General features: G+C 40.5%; 1 pseudogene; it reads left to right on the plus strand.

Annotated features, from left to right (window-relative positions):
* Positions 1–6,006: 6,006 nt before the first annotated feature.
* Positions 6,007–17,887, plus strand: part of LOC129651007 (casein kinase I-like) — a 33,696-nt pseudogene continuing 21,815 nt past the window's right edge.

Here is a 17,887-nt window from a genome sequence, read left to right on the forward strand (position 1 = left end):
CCTGCAAACTCTAGTATATAAAGTCAGAAAGCTCTGAGTTTTGGAATTAAATACCCAAGAATTTTTTTTTCATGTCATGACATTTTTCATGTCACTTGTTAAACACAAAATTCCATAGAAAGAGAAGAGAACTTTGACTGCTGTGTTGATGGGATTTAACCAGGAGCTTTGTTCTTCCTCTGTAACAAATAATACTGCAGATTCATTAACCAGTTATAGATAAAAAAACAAACAACAAAAAAGTGACTCAGACTAGTAGTCTACTGCAATGCAGGAGAACCATGTTGGATCCCTAGGTCAAGAAGATTCCTTGGAAAAAGGAATGGCTACACAGTCCAGTATTCTTGCCTGGAGATTCCATGGACAGAGGAGCCTGGTGGGTTACAGTCCATGGGGTCGCAAAGAGTTGGACATGACTGGGTGACTAAGAGGCTTAGAAACATGCCCCAAATAACACAGGTGATAATGCAGGAGCTGAGATTTGTTTCTATTGTTTGTCATTTTGAAGTTCATATATTTATATAATTCACTACAAGAAAGCCAGCTATTAGTGAAACCATGGGAAAAACAAGCAGACTTACCTTTTTTATTAGAGTAATTGAGCAAATTACTCTATTCTGGAGAAATAACTCCAGAAAGAATAAAGGGATGGAACCAAAGCAAAAACAACACCTAGTTGAGGATGGGACAGGTGATAGAAGAAAGATTCAATGCTGTAAAGAGCTATATTGCATAGGAACCTGGAATGTTAGGTCCATCAATCAAGGCAAATTGGAAGTGGTCAAACAGGAGATGGCAAAAGGGAAGGTAGACACTCTAGGAATCAGCGAACTAAAATGGACTGGAATGGGTGAATTTAACTCAGATGACCATTATATCTACTACTGTGAGGATGAATCCCTTAGAAGAAATGGAGTAGCCATCATAGTCAACAAAAGAGTCCAAAATGCGGTACATGGATGCTATCTCAAAAACGAGAGAATGATATCTGTTTGTTTCCAAGGCAAACCATTCAATACCACAGTAATCCAAGTCTATGTCCCAACCAGTAATGCTGAAGTTGAACGGTTCTATGAAGACTAACAAGAACTGCTAGAACTAACACCCAAAAAAGATGTCCTTTTCATTATATGGGGACTAGAATGCAAAAGTAGGAAGTCAACAGACACCTGGGGTAACAGGCAAATTTGGCCTTGGAGTGCAGAATGAAGCAGGGCAAAGGCTAACAGAGTTCTTCCAAGAGAACGCACTGGTCATAGCAAACACCCTCTTCCAACAACACAAGAGAAGACTCTACACATGGACATCACCAGGTGGCCAACACGAAAATCAGATTGATTATATTCTTTGCAGCCAAAAATGGAGAAGCTCTATACAGTCAGCAAAAACAAGACTGGGAGTGGACTATGGCTCAGATCATGAACTTCTTATTGCCAAATTCAGACTTAAATTTAATAAAGTGGGGAAAACCACTAGCCCATTCAGTTCAGATGATCAGTCGTGCTACCCCATGAATTGCAGCACGCCAGGCCTCCCTGTCCATCACCAACTCCCAGAGTTCACCCAAACTCATGTCCATCGAGTCGGTGATGCCATCCAGCCATCTCATCCTCTGTCGTCCCCTTCTCCTCCTGCCACCAATCCCTCCCAGCATCAGAGTCTTTTCCAATGAGTCAACTGTTCCAATGAGTTGCCAACTGCATGAGGTGGCCAAAGTATTGGAGTTTCAGTTTTAGCATCTCTCCTTCCAAAGAACACCCAAGACTGATCTCCATTAGAATGGACTGGTTGGATCTCCTGGCAGTCCAGGGGACTCTCAAGAGTCTTCTCCAACACCACAGTTCAAAAGCATCAATTCTTCGGTGCTCGGCGTTCTTCACAGTCCAACTCTCACGTCCATACATGACTACTGGAAAAACCATAGCCTTGACTAGACGGACCTTTGTTGGCAAAGTAATGTCTTTGCTTCTGAATATGCTCTCTAGGTTGGTCATAACTTTCCTTCAAAGGAGTAAGTGTCCTTTAATTTCACGGCTACAATCACCATCTGCAGTGATTTTGGAGCCCAGAAAAATAAAGTCTGACACTGTTTCCATTGTTTCCCCATCTATTTCCCATGAAGTGATGGGACCAGATGCCATGATCTTTGTTTTCTGAATGTTGAGCTTTAAGCCATCTTTTACACTCTCCTCTTTCACTTTCATCAAGAGGCTTTTTAGTTCCTTTTCACTTTCTGCCATAAGGGTGGTGTCATCTGCATATCTGAGGTTATTGATATTTCTCCCGGCAATCTTGATTCCAGCTTGTGCTTCTTCCAGCCCAGCATTTCTCATGATGCCAGGCATCCCTGTCCATCACCAACTCCCAGAGTTCACTCAGACTCACGTCCATCGAGCCAGTGATGCCATCCAGCCATCTCATCCTCTGTCGTCCCCTTCTCCTCCTGCCCCCAATCCTTCCCAGCATCAGAGTCTTTTCCAATGAGTCAACTCTTCGCATGGGGTGGCCAAAGTACTGGAGTTTCAACTTTAGCATCATTCCTTCCAAAGAAATCCCAGGGCTGATCTCTTTCAGAATGGATTGATTGGATCTCCTTACAGTCCAAGGGACTCTCAAGAGTCTTCTCCAACACCACAGTTCAAAAGCATCAAATTCTTCGGCGCTCAGCCTTCTTCACAGTCCAACTCTCACATCCATACATGACCACAGGAAAAACCATAGCCTTGACTAGACAGACCTTTGTTGGCAAGGTAATGTCTCTGCTTTTGAATAGGCTATCTAGGTTGGTCATAACTTTCCTTCCAAGGAGTAAGCGTCTTTTAATTTCATGGCTGCTGCTTCTGTTAGGTCCTTACAATTTCTGTCCTTTATCGAGCCCATCTTTTCATGAAATGTTTCCTTGGTTGGTATCTCTAATTTTCTTGAAGAGATCTCTAGTCTTTTCCACAACTGGGTATTGTTTTTGCTTTGGCTCCATCCCTTCATTCTTTCTGGAGTTATTTCTCCACTGATCTCCAGTAGCATATTGAGCACCTACCGACCTGGGGAGTTCCTTTTTCAGTATCCTATCATTTTGCCTTTTCATACTGTTCATGGGGTTCTCAAGGCAAGGATACTGAAGTGGTTTGCCATTCCCTTCTCCAGTGGACCACATTCTGTCAGATCTCTCCACCATGACCCGCCGGTCTTGGGTGGGACCACACGGCATGGCTTAGTTTCATTGAGTTAGACAAGGCTGTGGTCCGTGTGATTAGATTCACTAGTTTTGTGTGATTATGGTTTGTGTGTCTGCCCTCTGATGCCTCTCACAACACATACCATCTTATTTGGGTCTCTTACCTTAGACGTGGGGTATCTCTTCACAGCTGCTCCAGCAAAGTGCAACCGCTGCTCCTTACCTTGGACAAGGGGTATCTCCTCAGGTATGATCTAAATAAAATCCCTTACCATTATACAGTGAAAGTGAGAAATAGATTTAAGGGATTAGATCTGATAGAGTGCCTGATGAACTATGGGTGGAGGGAGGTTTGTGACATTGTACAGGAGACAGGGATCAAGACCATCCCCAAGAAAAAGAAATGCAAAAATGCAAAATGGCTGTCTGAGGAGGCCTTACAAATAGCTGTGAAAAGAAGAGAAGGGAAAAGCAAAGGAGAAAAGGAAAGTTATACCCATTTGAATGCAAAGTCCCAAAGAATAGCAAGGAGAGATAAGAAAGCCTTCCTCAGAGATCAATGCAAAGAAATAGAGGAAAACAATAGAATGGGAATGACTAGAGATCTCTTCAAGAAAATTAGAGATATCAAGGGAACATTTCATGCAAAGATGGGCTCAACAAAGGACAGAAATGATATGGACCTAACAGAAGCAGAGGATATTAAGAAGAGGTGGCAAGTATACACAGAAGAACTGTACAAAAAGATCTTCATATCAAAGAAAATCATGAAGTTGTGATCACTCACACTCACCAAGAGCCAGACATCCTGGAATGTGAAGTCAGGTGGGCCTTAGGAAGCATCACTACGAACATAGCTAGTGGAGGCGATGGAATTCCAGTTGAGCTATTTCAAATCCTGAAAGATGATGCTGTGAAAGTGCTGCACTCAATATGCCAGTAAATTTGGAAAACTCAGCAGTGGCCACAGGACCGGAAAAGGTCAGTTTTCATTCCAATCTGAAGGAAGGGCAATGCCAAAGAATGCTCAAACTACCACTCAATTGCACTCATCTCACATGCTAGTAAAGTAATGCTCAAAATTCTCCAAGCCAGGCTTCAGCAATATGTAAACTGTAAACTTCCAGATGTTCAAGCTGGTTTTAGAAAAGGCAGAGGAACCAGAGATCAAATTGCCAACATCTGCTAGATGATCAAAAAAGCAAGAGAGTTCCAGAAAAAATCTACTTCTGCTTTATTGACTATGCCAAAGACTTTGCCTGTGTGGATCACAATAAACTGTGGAAAATTCTGAAAGAGATGGGAATACCAGACCACCTGACCTGCCTCTTGAGAAACCTGTATACAGGTCAGGAAGCAACAGTTAGAACTGGACATGGAACAACAGACTGGTTCCAAATAGGAAAAGGAGTATGTCAAGGCTGTATATTGTCACCTTGCTTATTTAAATTATATGCAGAGTACATTATGAGAAACGCTGGGCTGGAAGAAGCACAAGCTGGAATCAAGATTGCCGGGAGAAATATCAATAACCTCAGATATGCAGATGACAACACCCTTATGGCAGAAAGTGAAGAAGAACTAAAGAGCCTCTTGTTGAAAGTGAAAGTGGAGAGTGAAAAAGTTGGCTTAAAGCTCAACATTCAGAAAATGAAGAGCATGGCACTGGTCCCGTCACTTCATGGCAAATAGATGGGAAAATGATGGAAACAGTAGCTGACTGTTTTTCTGGGCTCCAAAATCACTGAAGATGGTGACTGCAGCCATGAAATTAAAGACACTTGCTCCTTGGAAGGAAAGTTATGACCAACCTAGACAGCATATTAAAAAACATAGGCATTACTTTGTCAACAAAGGTCCATCTAGTCAAGGCTATGGCTTTTCCAGTAGTCATGTATGGATGTGAGAGTTAAACTATAAAAAAAAAAGCTGAGCACAGAAGAATTGATGCTTTTGAACTGTGGTGTTGGAGAAGACTTCTGAGAGTCCCCTGGACTGCAAGGAGATCCAACCAGTCCATCCTAAAGGAGGTCAGTCCTGGGTGTTCATTGGAGGGACTGACATTGAATCTGAAACTCCAATACGTGGCCGCCCAATGTGGAGAGCTGACTCTTTTGAAAAGACCCTGATGCTGGGAAAGATTGAGGGCAGGAGGAGAAGGGAATGACAGAGGATGAAATGGTTGGATGGGCATCGCCAACACAATGGACATGGGTTTGGGTGGGCTCAGGGAATTGGTAATGGACAGGGAGGCCTCGTGTGCTGCAGTTCATGGGGTCGCAAAAAGTTGGACATGACTGAGTGACTGAACTGAACTGAACTGAACTGAGCAAAGATGGATCCAGAATGTTTCCACCAAGGATAATGCTCCATGAAGTGAGAGTATCCCTCCTTCTATTTCTACCTGTCTCATGCTAGAAAGATTTGAAAGGCAAGTAAGACAAATGAGAGCACAAAAAGTTACATTTTCATGTGTCTGCATTCACCTGGCCTATGTATACCCATTCTGTACACCTTATCTACACCAGTCACTTGATCCTTAACATACCTTTCCCTAGTTGCAGTGTTTTGAATGAAAAGGTAAGAAGCAACAGAAAAAGCAGAGAGAGAAGTGGAAACACTAATTGCTACAGTCCAAGAGGCACTGTTGGCTTGGATGTGAATGTGAAAATGGAGACAATGTGGAAGAATTGGGACATAATTTGGACAGAGAATTGAGAAGACATACTGATGAAATGGATGGTGATTGAGGCAAATGTAGAAAACACAGGTGATGTCAAGCTTCTGATTTAGTCCAGGAGGTGTATGATGATGTGGATGGGAAGGCCGAGATGAGAAGGTTGGGAAAAGAAAAGGTGAGAAGAGGTGAAAATCAGAGTTCTGTTTTTTTTTTTTTTTTTTTCCAGATGCCCCCAGCATGCAGGTCAAGACACCAGATAGTTGGCAGCAACTGCAGAGAAAGGAAGGTTAAGAGAGAGTTTGTTGTTAAGATGGATGATATCTCACCAGCAGAGGAAGGTAAATTGATAATGTGGGGGGGGTGGGGGGGAAGGAAGCAATTGCTTGAGAAAAGCCTCTCAGGAGAAGTTGAGGGTTAGAGCAGCCAAAAGACAAGTGAGTTGAGGGAGTTACTTGTAGGTAAAAAGGCAAGATCATGAGCCTAAAATGAGGAGGGGCAGGTGAAGGTGATGTCTGAGAACTCAGAAACCTAGAGGTATGGAAAGTCACTTCAAAAGCAGCAGAGCATTAACACTCAAGTAACTGGTTCTTCATCCTCTGGAATTTTAATGGTTGGATCTAACTTTAGAGTTGGGAAAAAAAACTGGATATGGGAATTTTGGAGAACTACAATTAGGGAAAAATTTGTATACAAATGAATATATGGCCATTAAATTGGAGCTCATATAATCCAGAGCATCACAGCTACATTTGACTGTATTCCAATTTCTACAAGCAGTTAGGATCTGGAGATGGTATACCTCAAGTTTATTATTTTGGCCCTTGTGGTAAATACAGCACTATGGTGATGGAACTGCTGGGACCTATTTTGCAAGATTTGTTTGATTTGTGTGACGGAACATTTTCTCTTAAAACGGTTCTCATGATAGCTATCTAACTGATTTCTCACATGCAATATGTCCATTCAAAGAACTTGATATACAGAGATGTAAAACCTTAGAACTGTTTAATAGGCTGTCTGGGAAACAAAACCCAGCAAGTTATTCATATTATAGATTTTGGTTTGGCAAAGGAATATATTGATCCAGAGACAAAGAAACACATACCATACAAAGAGCACAAGAGCCTTATAGGAACAACTAGATATATGAGCACAAACACACATTTAGGGAAAGAACAAAGTAGAAGAGATGACTTAGAAGCTTTAGGTCACATGTTCATGTATTTTCTGAGAGGCAGTCTTCCTTGGCAAGGTTTAAAAGCTGACATATTAAAAGAGAGATATCAGAAAATTGGAGATACAAAACGCGCCACACCAATAGAAGTGTAATGTGAAAATTTTCCAAAGAAATGGCAATGTATCTTTGTTATGTAAGAAGGCTAGATTTTTTTTGAAAAACCAGATTATGACTACCTAAGAAGCCTTTTCACTGACTTGTTTGATGAAAAAGGATATATGTTTGATTATGAATATGACTGGATTGGTAAATAGTTGCCTATTCTAGTGGGTCCATTCAGCAAGATCCTGCTCTGTATATCAATCAGAGGAGCACATCCACATGGAGATAAGATACAATCCAAAAATCAGGTTTGCTGTCCTCTTAGGTATGTAATGTCTTAATTTATTTCTGTATTATTTTTTCACTGCTTATAAATTTATTTTGTGTTTTATCATGCCCAGACAGTTTTATATGTGCATGCATTTGTGCACGTGTTTGCACACGTGTGTATACGTATACATATATATATATAGAATGATTGAAATACATATCCTTTTCTTCTATAAAAAAGACTGTATATAGACATATTAAGGATAAAAATGCACATATTTTCAATAGATAGGTTATTTTCCCTCATGTTCACATTAAATTTGTTTAATCTTAAATCCTGATTAGTGGTGTTAGTATAAGCTTTGAGAATATTGTTCTGTTAGAAGGGAAGTGTTTGGATACCCTGCTGGAATGAATTGTAATAGTAGTTGTCCTTTCTAACTGTAGTCTAGTTTAGTGTAATAAATTATTTACTGAGTTCTGTTATTTGAAAGCTACTGCTCTCCACATTGCAGAGATGCAGAAGTAAGGAAAAACATATAACCTGTGGGAAATGACTTTGTAATGAGTAGTTAAGAGCTTACTGAGCCTCTGGAATCAATCAGACCTGGATACGGCAGGTTACTCATTCATTCAAAACCTCAGTTCTCATCTATAAAATAGAAAGTAGTTAGTTCAGTTCAGTTCAGTCCCTCAGTCATGTCTGACTCTTTGCGACCCCATGAATCGCAGCACGCCAGGCCTGCCTGTCCATCACCAACTCCTGGAGTTCACTCAGACTTAAGTCCATCGAGTCAGTGATGCCCTCCAGCTATCTCATCCTCTATTGTCCCCTTCTCCTCCTGCCCCCAATTCCTCCCAGCATCAGAGTCTTTTCCAATGAGTCAACTCGTCACATGAGGTGGCCAAAGTACTGGAGTTTCAGCTTTAGCATCATTCCTTCCAAAGAAATCCCAGGGCTGATCTCCTTCAGAATGGACTGGGTGGATCTCCTTGCAGTCCAAGGGACTCTCAAGAGTCTTCTCCAACACCACAGTTCAAAAGCATCAGTTCTTCGGTGCTCAGCCTTCTTCACAGTCCAACTCTCACATCCATACATGACCACTGGAAAAACCATAGCCTTGACTAGACAAATCTTTGTTGGCAAAGTAATGTCTCTGCTTTTGAATAAGCTATCTACGTTGGTCATAACTTTCCTTTCAAGGAGTAAGTGTCTTTTCATTTCATGGCTGCAGTCACCATCTGCAGTGATTTTGGAGTCCAGAAAAATAAAGTCTAACACTGTTTCCACTGTTTCCCCATCTATTTCCCATGAAGTGATGTGATGGGACCGGATGCCATGATCTTCATTTTCTGAATGTTGAGCTTTAAGCCAACTTTTTCACTGTCCACTTTCACTTTCATCAAGAGGCTTTTGAGTTCCTCTTCACTTTCTGCCATAAGGGTGGTGTCATCTGCATATCTGAGGTTATTGATATTTCTCCCAGCAATCTTGATTCCAGCTTGTGCTTCTTCCAGCTCAGCATTTCTCATGATGTACTCTGCATATCAGTTAAATAAGCAGGGTGACAATACACAGCCTTGACGTACTCCTTTTCCTATTTGGAACCAGTCTGTTGTCCATGTCCAGTTCTAACTGTTGCTTACTGACCTGTATACAGATTTCTCAAGAGGCAGATCAGGAGGTCTGGTATTCCCATCTCTTTCAGAATTTTCCACAGTTTATTGTGATCCACACAGTCAAAGGCTTTGGCATAAGTCAATAAAGCAGAAATAGATGTTTTTATGAAGCTCTCTTGCTTTTTCGATGATCCAGTGGATGTTGGCAATTTGATCTCTGGTTCCTCTGCCTTTTCTAAAATGAGCTTGAACATCAGGAAGTTCATGGTTCAAGTATTGCTGAAGCCTGGCTTGGAGAATTTTGACAATAACTTTACTAGCATTAATTCCTAGCATATAGTAAGCTTTCATTAAGTCTCAACTCTTGTGGCTGGTGTTCCTGTTATCATTATTACAATAAATTCACAAGTAACTATATAACTGCAGAATAAACTCTACCATGGGAGATACATTAATAAAGTGCCATGAAGGATCATTGGAGTGTGTAGGATCTATAAAGATTTTATGCAAAGGTGGTTTTTGAGATGAGCATGAAGAAAGAATGGAATTTTTAAAGGCAGGCTAAAGAATAAGAGAATTTTGGAGGGAGTAAGCATTCAAAATATATAAAGCAAAAGTTTAAAAATGTAGAATATGTTTGAGGAGAAATAAGCAGTTGGTTTGGAGCAGAGAGCAGGTTCAAGATAAGATATAGAAGATTCATTGAAGAGTTTGTATTTCCTGGGTAAGATAAATTGGAAACTCTTGAATTTTTGAGTGACATTTTCACTCTCCTCTTTTTTGTATAAAGAAACCTTACTGAATCCATTTTTGAAACAGAATTTTTGCTGTCACCTTGAATTAAGCAGTATCTTTAGAGTTTTCGGTTATAACCCTTTTTGGAGAGGGGTAGTATGCTATCGTTTTTGTATCTCATCAGGGTTGAGGTGAGTGTTAAAAAAATAAAATCAAAGAAGAAACACAACTCACTAAAAATCATAGTCAAATAAAATGCTAAATTTATGAAGTATTTATAATACTATGCTTTAAAGTATAGATAATTTAAAAAAGATTAGTTTTATAATTTTGCCTTAGAAAAACTGGGCAGTAAAGGGTCTTATACACAAATTACTTCAAGTATAAATTAAAAGACATCGATAGCTTGAGTATTCTGATAAGATGCTGTATATTGAAAGAAATGGGAGAAGTGAAGACTTGAGGAATGTGTTTTATAAATCAGTTAATTTCTCAAATGTATGTGGAACAAGACCATGTTCTGTGAAGATCTCCATGTTCTGTGAAGATCTCCACTTGAGCTATTAGGTATTGTAATAAATGTAATAAATAAACTCTTCTTTTATTGTTGAATTAAGTTATTCTTAAAATAAATTTAAATATTTTAAAGTTTAAAAAATAAATAAATAAAAGCAGCAGAGCACATATACTAGGGTTTGCCAAAGAATGGCTCAGAGAACTCACTTGAAATTTGCAGTCAAGAATTTAAAAGTGGTTTGGTTTTTCTCACAAGCCCAGATTAATTGGATGAATGTCTGGAACAACTTGACCATCAACCAGTACACAGAAGAGTGGAGGAACTGAATTCAAGGTGTTATTCAGAAGTGATTGAAATGATGAATATTTTGGTAGGGTCTTGTGGATGATAAAGAAAGTGGAATTGAAACAAGAAGGAAGGGGGGCAGGACACAAGATTTAAAAGAATTACATACACATGTACCCCAGTGTTCATTGCAGCAGTATTTACAATAGCCAGGACATGGAAGCAACATTTTGTAGTTGTCTACCTACAAATGGGTTAATAAAGTACATATATACAGTGGAATATTACTCGGCCATAAAAAACAACGAACTTGAGTCAGCTGTAGTGAGATGGATGAAACTAGGTCCTGTTATACAGAGTGAAGTAAGTCAAAAAGAGAAAAACAAATATTGCATGTTAGCACATATATGTGGAATCTAGGAAAATGATATCAATGAACTTATTTTCAGGGGAGGAATGCAGGTGATGTAGTAGAGAATGGACTGTGGACACAGTTGGAGAAGGAGTTAGTGAGACAAACAGAGAAAATAGAATTGACATATATATACTACCACGTGTAAAATAAATAGCTGGTGAGAAATTGCTATATAACACAGGGAGCCAAGCCTGGCACTCTGTGATGACCTAGAAGGGTCGGATGAGGGGAGGAAGGAAGGCTCAAGAAGGAGGGGATATATGTATAGTTATGATTGATTCATGTTGCTGTACGGCATAAACCAACACAACATTGTAAAGTGATTTTCCCCGATTTAAAAAATAAAATAAAAAAGAATGACATAGCCTGAGGACACAACATAAACTGATTAGAACTAAATAGGTGCAAGATGGCAGACCAGCTGACTTCCACTAGACCTTTAGCCTTAGAATAAGCTCAACTTAGCACATCAACAAACTAAATGGCACACCCACCAGCGACATGACAGTTCTGAGGCCAAATATCAAGGATCAAAAAGTGGTCAGTGACCCAGTTCCTAGAAACTCCTACCTCTTCCCCCAAATTGCTGGAATAACCATTGTACTCATCAGTCTATGAATTTATCCAACTCATAAAAACTAACCACACCGTATTTTGAGGTTGCTCTCACCTTCTGAGATAGCCAACACTCTTACGTGTGGAGAGTGTTTCTCTCTAAATAAATCTGCTTACCTATCACTTTATCTCTCATTGAATTCTTTCTGCAATGGGACATCAAGAACCTGAGTTTCATTAAGTCCTGAAACCAAGTGTGTGATCTTAGTTAAAAGGCGATGGGTTCAAGTCCCAAACTGGGTTACATGGTTTCAGTAAGTCCATGCATCGCAAATCCAAATGAGACTTAAGAACTGCTAGTGGAGTTAATTAGGATGAGTGAGCTGGAAGACTAAGAATCAACAGAGTGAGAAGGGATTGCAGCTCTTCTCTAAGACATGGTGGCCTGATAGTGGGAGGTGTGATTCTGGGAAGGAGGTGGTGAGTGGGAGGAGAAGAGGCACTGTACCACTGCTGCATGAGCCAACAACCCGAGGCTGAGGCCACGAAGGATGGTGGCCAGGATATCATGAACAAAGAGGCACTGGGAGAGGGGCACTACTCCATCCATTCTTCTGGCCTTCCCATCCCACCTCCTCCTCCAGCCTTCTTATTACATGGTACTCAAAACTCTTTCCTTCTGAAACCATATCCTGATATCCTCATGAATGAAATCCTACCAAACCTTTGCCTCTCCCTGGATTTCCAGACTTTCTCATCAACTCCATCCCTCTGGATTTGCCATAAAATCACACATTCTCTCCTCCGGAAGTTCCCCAGTGACACTGACCTTCTCACTGCTCCCAAATGTGCCCTCTATTCTTCAACATTCTGAACTCAACCCATCTTTCTATTAGATGCAGAAGCCTAAAGAAGCATCTACTTCCACAGGCCTGCTTTTGAGATGAGTGGCCTCTGTGTTCTTTAATCTACGTTAGCAAAGTGCGCCTATTAGGTTGTGTATGAGCAAGATTACATAGATTTGCACACAGTTCACTTCTCCATGTTAGTTATGACCGCAGAAAGCACTCAGCACAGGTCCTATCTGATTTGTAGGTATAGATTTGAAAGATGTTAGCATTTCCAGACAATCAGTCCTGAAGAATTAACAAATCCAGGTACCCTGTGGCCTGGCATGGCCCCAGCTATATGAGAAGGCCGCACCAGTCAAGGGCCTTGATCATATGGGGGAGAGGGGTGCATCTCTTATATAGACCTCTAGAATTAAGTCAGAATGAGAGAACTAGGTCGTGAGTTGTTATATAATCACAAATAAAGAGAAATAGATGTCTAACCTGATGTAAATAGCAACTGATAACAAATATGTCAACTTTGATTTCCTGGGAAACGTTATACTTTTTGTATGCCATTTATTGTTTGCTCCAAAATGCACACTTAAAGACATTCTTAAAGGGAATTTTTTTGTGTAGTCTGAACAATGTAAAACTGAATATGTTCTATTTTTGAAGCCCTACACATAGCTGCAACAGGAAAAAGCTTTCAGATTAATCAGTAGGAGTCTTCCAGATTCGACAAGAAACTTGGTTGCTCTTTCTATGGACTGTTTTTTATAGTTCACAGCTTACTAGTTATGTGGGTTATAAGAATGGTGGTCCACACTCTGACAAACCACCACAATGCTGGCAGGAAGGATGCTCATGTCTCAAGTCCCTCTTCACCTATTGTAATGAGACAGTGATGGAGCTTTTCTCAGGGCATGGGGGCCAAACCCACTGAACTTGGTACATCCTCTTGTCCTTTCCTGCTCTGTGTCTGAGGTACTAGCTAGAATTATGCTGTTTATCAGAACTTAACCCTTGGTATTAACTTTGAGCACGCTCCATGAGATGGCCAGGGAAGCCTGGCCTGCTGGAGTTCATGGGGTCACAAAGAATCGGACATGACTTAGCGACTAAACAACAACCACCCTTGGTATCAACAACCCAAGGAATACTGAGAGCCCCCTCCTCACATTACTATGGAGTTCTCATTCATGTTGAACAGAGGAACCAATACCCCCTCCAAATGGCACAGTGTGATCAAACTCTGAACTTTATCTCTCTCCATCCAAGTAATGGGGAAAAAAAAAAAGGCAAAAGCAAGCATGCATAGCTTCATGGATCAGAAATGAGTCAGAAACACAGTCAGAAGTTTGGGGCCTGAGACTGAAAGCTGAGGTAGAAACAGACTGGTATTCTCTTGCACTCAGTACGTGTTGGAGGACTAGAGCCAGGCTTACTGCTTAACTCTGGGGCTGTGATGAGGGGCTGCTGAGGCTGGTGTAAAAGCCACACCTGGGTGAGTCAGCTACTTGGCAATCACATGCATCCTGCTGGGACCTGGACAAGCCAGGCTGCCTTAAGAATCTCATTTTATAAACTGATGATGTAACTCCAGGGAAGGAACCCCAAGCTATGCCTGTGGCAACTGTGGCCCATGTGAAGCCATGGACAGTGAAAGTAATAGCAAAACTGCTACAATAGCGATTTAACAGAAAAAACTAAGATTTGCTATTCAAGATGCATTTCCCAACTGAAGTTCCGAGCACAACAGAAATTAATACTAACAGAGGAAACAACTATTAGAGTGTTCACTCCTGACTAATGAAGTAGCACAAAATATTAAAATAGCTACTATGTTTATATCTTTGGAGAGCTAAAGTCAACACTTTAGTTTTTAGTCAACACTAAAAACCAAGTAATTAGAAGGAAAACACAGGAAACATGTGTACATTAAAAGAAACAAACAACAGTTTGAAATCTTAGAAATGACAGATGTGTTAGCTGCTCAATCATGTCCGACTCTTTGCAACCTCCTGGACTGTAGCCCGCCAGGCTCCTCTGTCCATGGAATTCTCCAGGCAAGAATGCTGGAGGGGTTGCCCTTTCCTTCTCCAGGGATCAAACCTGGGTCTCCTCCATTGCAGATGGCTTCTTTACTATCTGAGCCACCAAGGAAACCCAGTACAGATACTGACATTTTAAAAAGCTTTTGAAGGCTAGGACAGACATTACCCAACTCTCTTTTTTGGAAGAGAATGGAGTAAATCAGAAGATGAAACTGAATAGCTCCTATCTAGAACACAAGACAGAGAGAGAAACAATTGAAAATATTAATTCACGGTTGAAAGCTTGCTGATTATTTTCCAGATAGGAGGAAGAACTAAATAACAGAATCATTAGAAATTAGCCTATTCATACTGGGGTGAAACTGAATATCAAAGGTAAAAAGAAAGCTTAAAAAATTACCAGGGAAGACAGATCAACAGAAAGCTGATAAATAGATGATAGATTTTTAAATTAGTAGTAACAGGTACCCGAAGACAATGAAATAACTTTTGTCTTAAAATCACAACTTGAAATCTAGAATTCTGTGTGTTGAAGAGAAAGCATTAGTCAGAAAGGAAATCTTTGAATAGGAAAAAGGAAAATATATCAAGATAAGATATTTAAAATTGATAGCTAAAATACATAAATTCAGGAAAACCTAATCTTGGATAAAGGCCCCCACTGGCTTAGCAGATAAACAATCCCCCTGCAATGCAGGAGACACAGGTTCAATCCCTGGGTCAGGAAGATTCCCTGGAGGAGGAAATGGCAACCCACTCCATTATTCTTTCCTGGAAAATCCCATGGACAGAGGAGCCTAGCGAGCTATGGTCCAAAAAGTTGAAAGGAGTCAGACACGACTGAGCATGTACAAGTCCAATCTTGGAAAGGATGGAGAACACAAGAAAAGCTGGACAAAATTGGGAAGTAGCTTCCATTTCTTTAAGACCCACCCCCACCTAAGAACACAAGAACATCTGACAAATCTTCATTACCTCTTACTTAACTTTGATTTGATAATTGCCCCCCTCACCTTAGTGTAAAAGTATTATAATAGGCAACTCCACATCAAATGAACCAGACAATAACTGGGAATTAAACTGTAATCTGGAGACAGGTCCAGAAGGAAGTTTGAAAGGATTTCTTTTATAGACCCAGAAGTAAGTTACGTAATATATGTAGCAAAAGGGTTAGTTTGATTTTCAGTGCTTGCAAAAGGCAGATTGGCTCACCAACTTCATGTCTGGAAGAAAATCTCAGGGCTCAGGATTAGGAAAATCCAGTTTCCCTATTGTGAGGCTCTATGCAGGATTCAGGGCCTTTTCTGGTGGCTCAGATGCATTAAAGAATCCTCTTGCAATGCAGGAGACTTGGGTTCGATCCCTGGGTAGGAAAGATCTCTTGGAGAAGGGAATGGCTATCCACTCCAGTATTCTTGCCTAGAAAATCCCGTGAACAGAGGAGCCTGGTGGGCTAGTCCATGCAGTCACAAGGAGTTGGATATGACTGAGAAACTAAGCACACACATGCCCACACATGCAGAATTCAGAGAAATGCAAGCAGCTTATTTTAGGCATTTCTTTCAGGGATCACCCAGAAATGCAGTGGAGAGCATCAAATCTATACCCAGCTGAGTTATCATTCAATAATATTTTAAAAAATGCAAAGTAATTTACCATTCAGAACTATTTTCTTAAAATGGGGTGGGAAATATCTAGAGAGACAGAAGAAACACTAGTAAGCAAAACAACTGTAAAACTGCTTATAAAATCTAATGAGATTGTTACAATTAAGAAAAGTAATAGCTAGAATTTCTTCTTCTTAAAAAAGAAGTAAAATTAAAATATTATGCAGTAATAAGACACATGGGAACAGGAGATTTAGTGAACTTCCTGATGTTCAAGCTGGCTTTAGAAAAGGCAGAGGAGCCAGAGATCAAATTGCCAACATCCACTGGATCATGGAAAAAGCAAGAGAGTTCCAGAAAAACATCTACTTCTGCTTTATTGACTATGCCAAAGCCTTTGACTGTGTGGATCACAATAAACTGTGGAAAATTCTGAAAGAGATGGGAATACCAGACCACCTGACCTGCCTCTTGAGAAATCTGTATGCAGGTCAGGAAGCAACAGTTAGAACTGGACATGGAACAACAGACTGGTTCCAAATAGGAAAAGGAGTACATCAAGGCTGTATATTGTCACCCTGCTTATTTAACCTATATGCAGAGTACATCATGAGAAACACTGGACTGGAAGAAGCACAAGCTGGAATCAAGATTGCCGGGAGAAATATCAATAACCTCAGATATGCAGATGACACCACCCTTATGGCAGAAAATGAAGAAGAACTAAAAAGCCTCTTGATGAAAGTGAAAGTGGAGAGTAAAAAAGTTGGCTTAAAGCTCAATATTCAGAAAACGAAGATCATGGCATCCGGTCCCATCAATTCATGGGAAATAGATGGGGAAACAGTGGAAACAGTGTCAGACTTTATTTTTTTGGGCTCCAAAATCACTGAAGATGGTGACTGCAGCCATGAAATTAAAAGACATTTACTCCTTGAAAGGAAAGTTATGACCAACCTAGATAGCATATTAAAAAGCAGAGACATACTTTGCCAACAAAGGTCCGTCTAGTCAAGGCTATGGTTTTTCCTGTGGTCATGTATCGATGTGAGAGTTGGACTATGAAGAAGGCTGAGTGCCGAAGAATTGATGCTTTTGAACTGTGGTGTTGGAGAAGACTCTTGAGAGTCCCTTGGACTGCAAGGAGATCCAACCAGTCCATTCTGAAGGAGATCAGCCCTGAGATTTCTTTGGAAGGAATGATACTAAGACTGAAACTCCAGTATTTTGGTCACCTCATGCAAAGAGTTGACTCACTGGAAAAGATTCTGATGCTGGGAGGGATTGGGGGCAGGAGGAAAGGGGGATGACAGAGGATGAGATGGCTGGATGGCATCACTGACTCGATGGACGTGAGTTTGAGTGAACTCCGGGAGTTGGTGATGGACAGGGAGGCCTGGCATGCTGTGATTCATGGGGTCGCAAAGAATCAGACACAACTGAGCGATTGAACTGAACTGAAAAGCGGTTAAAGATTCTTATTTTGTTTAGAGAATCCACAATGTGAAGACCAGATTGTGAACTTAATAAAATCAATAATTATATGATGGTAATTTTTAAAAAGTTTTTCATTTGTGTGTGCTCAGTTGTGGCAGACTCTTTGTGACCCTATGGGCTGTAGCTTGCCAGGCTCCTCTGTCCGTGCAATTTTATGGGCAGGAATACTGGAGTGTGTTGCCATTTCCTCCTTTAGGGGATCTTCCCAACCCAGGGATCAAACCCATGTCACTTGCACCCACTGCACCACCTGGGAAATTTGATTTAAAAATAAATAAATAAGACTAATTGTGTTGAGTTTAATACAGGACAAGTTTTTCAATTTTATTTTTCTATAATCATGAGTTGATTAATGGAAAAGTAGC

The sequence above is a fragment of the Bubalus kerabau genome, chromosome 4 (genome assembly GCF_029407905.1).
Source record: "Bubalus kerabau isolate K-KA32 ecotype Philippines breed swamp buffalo chromosome 4, PCC_UOA_SB_1v2, whole genome shotgun sequence".
Taxonomy (NCBI): Eukaryota; Metazoa; Chordata; class Mammalia; order Artiodactyla; family Bovidae; genus Bubalus; species Bubalus kerabau.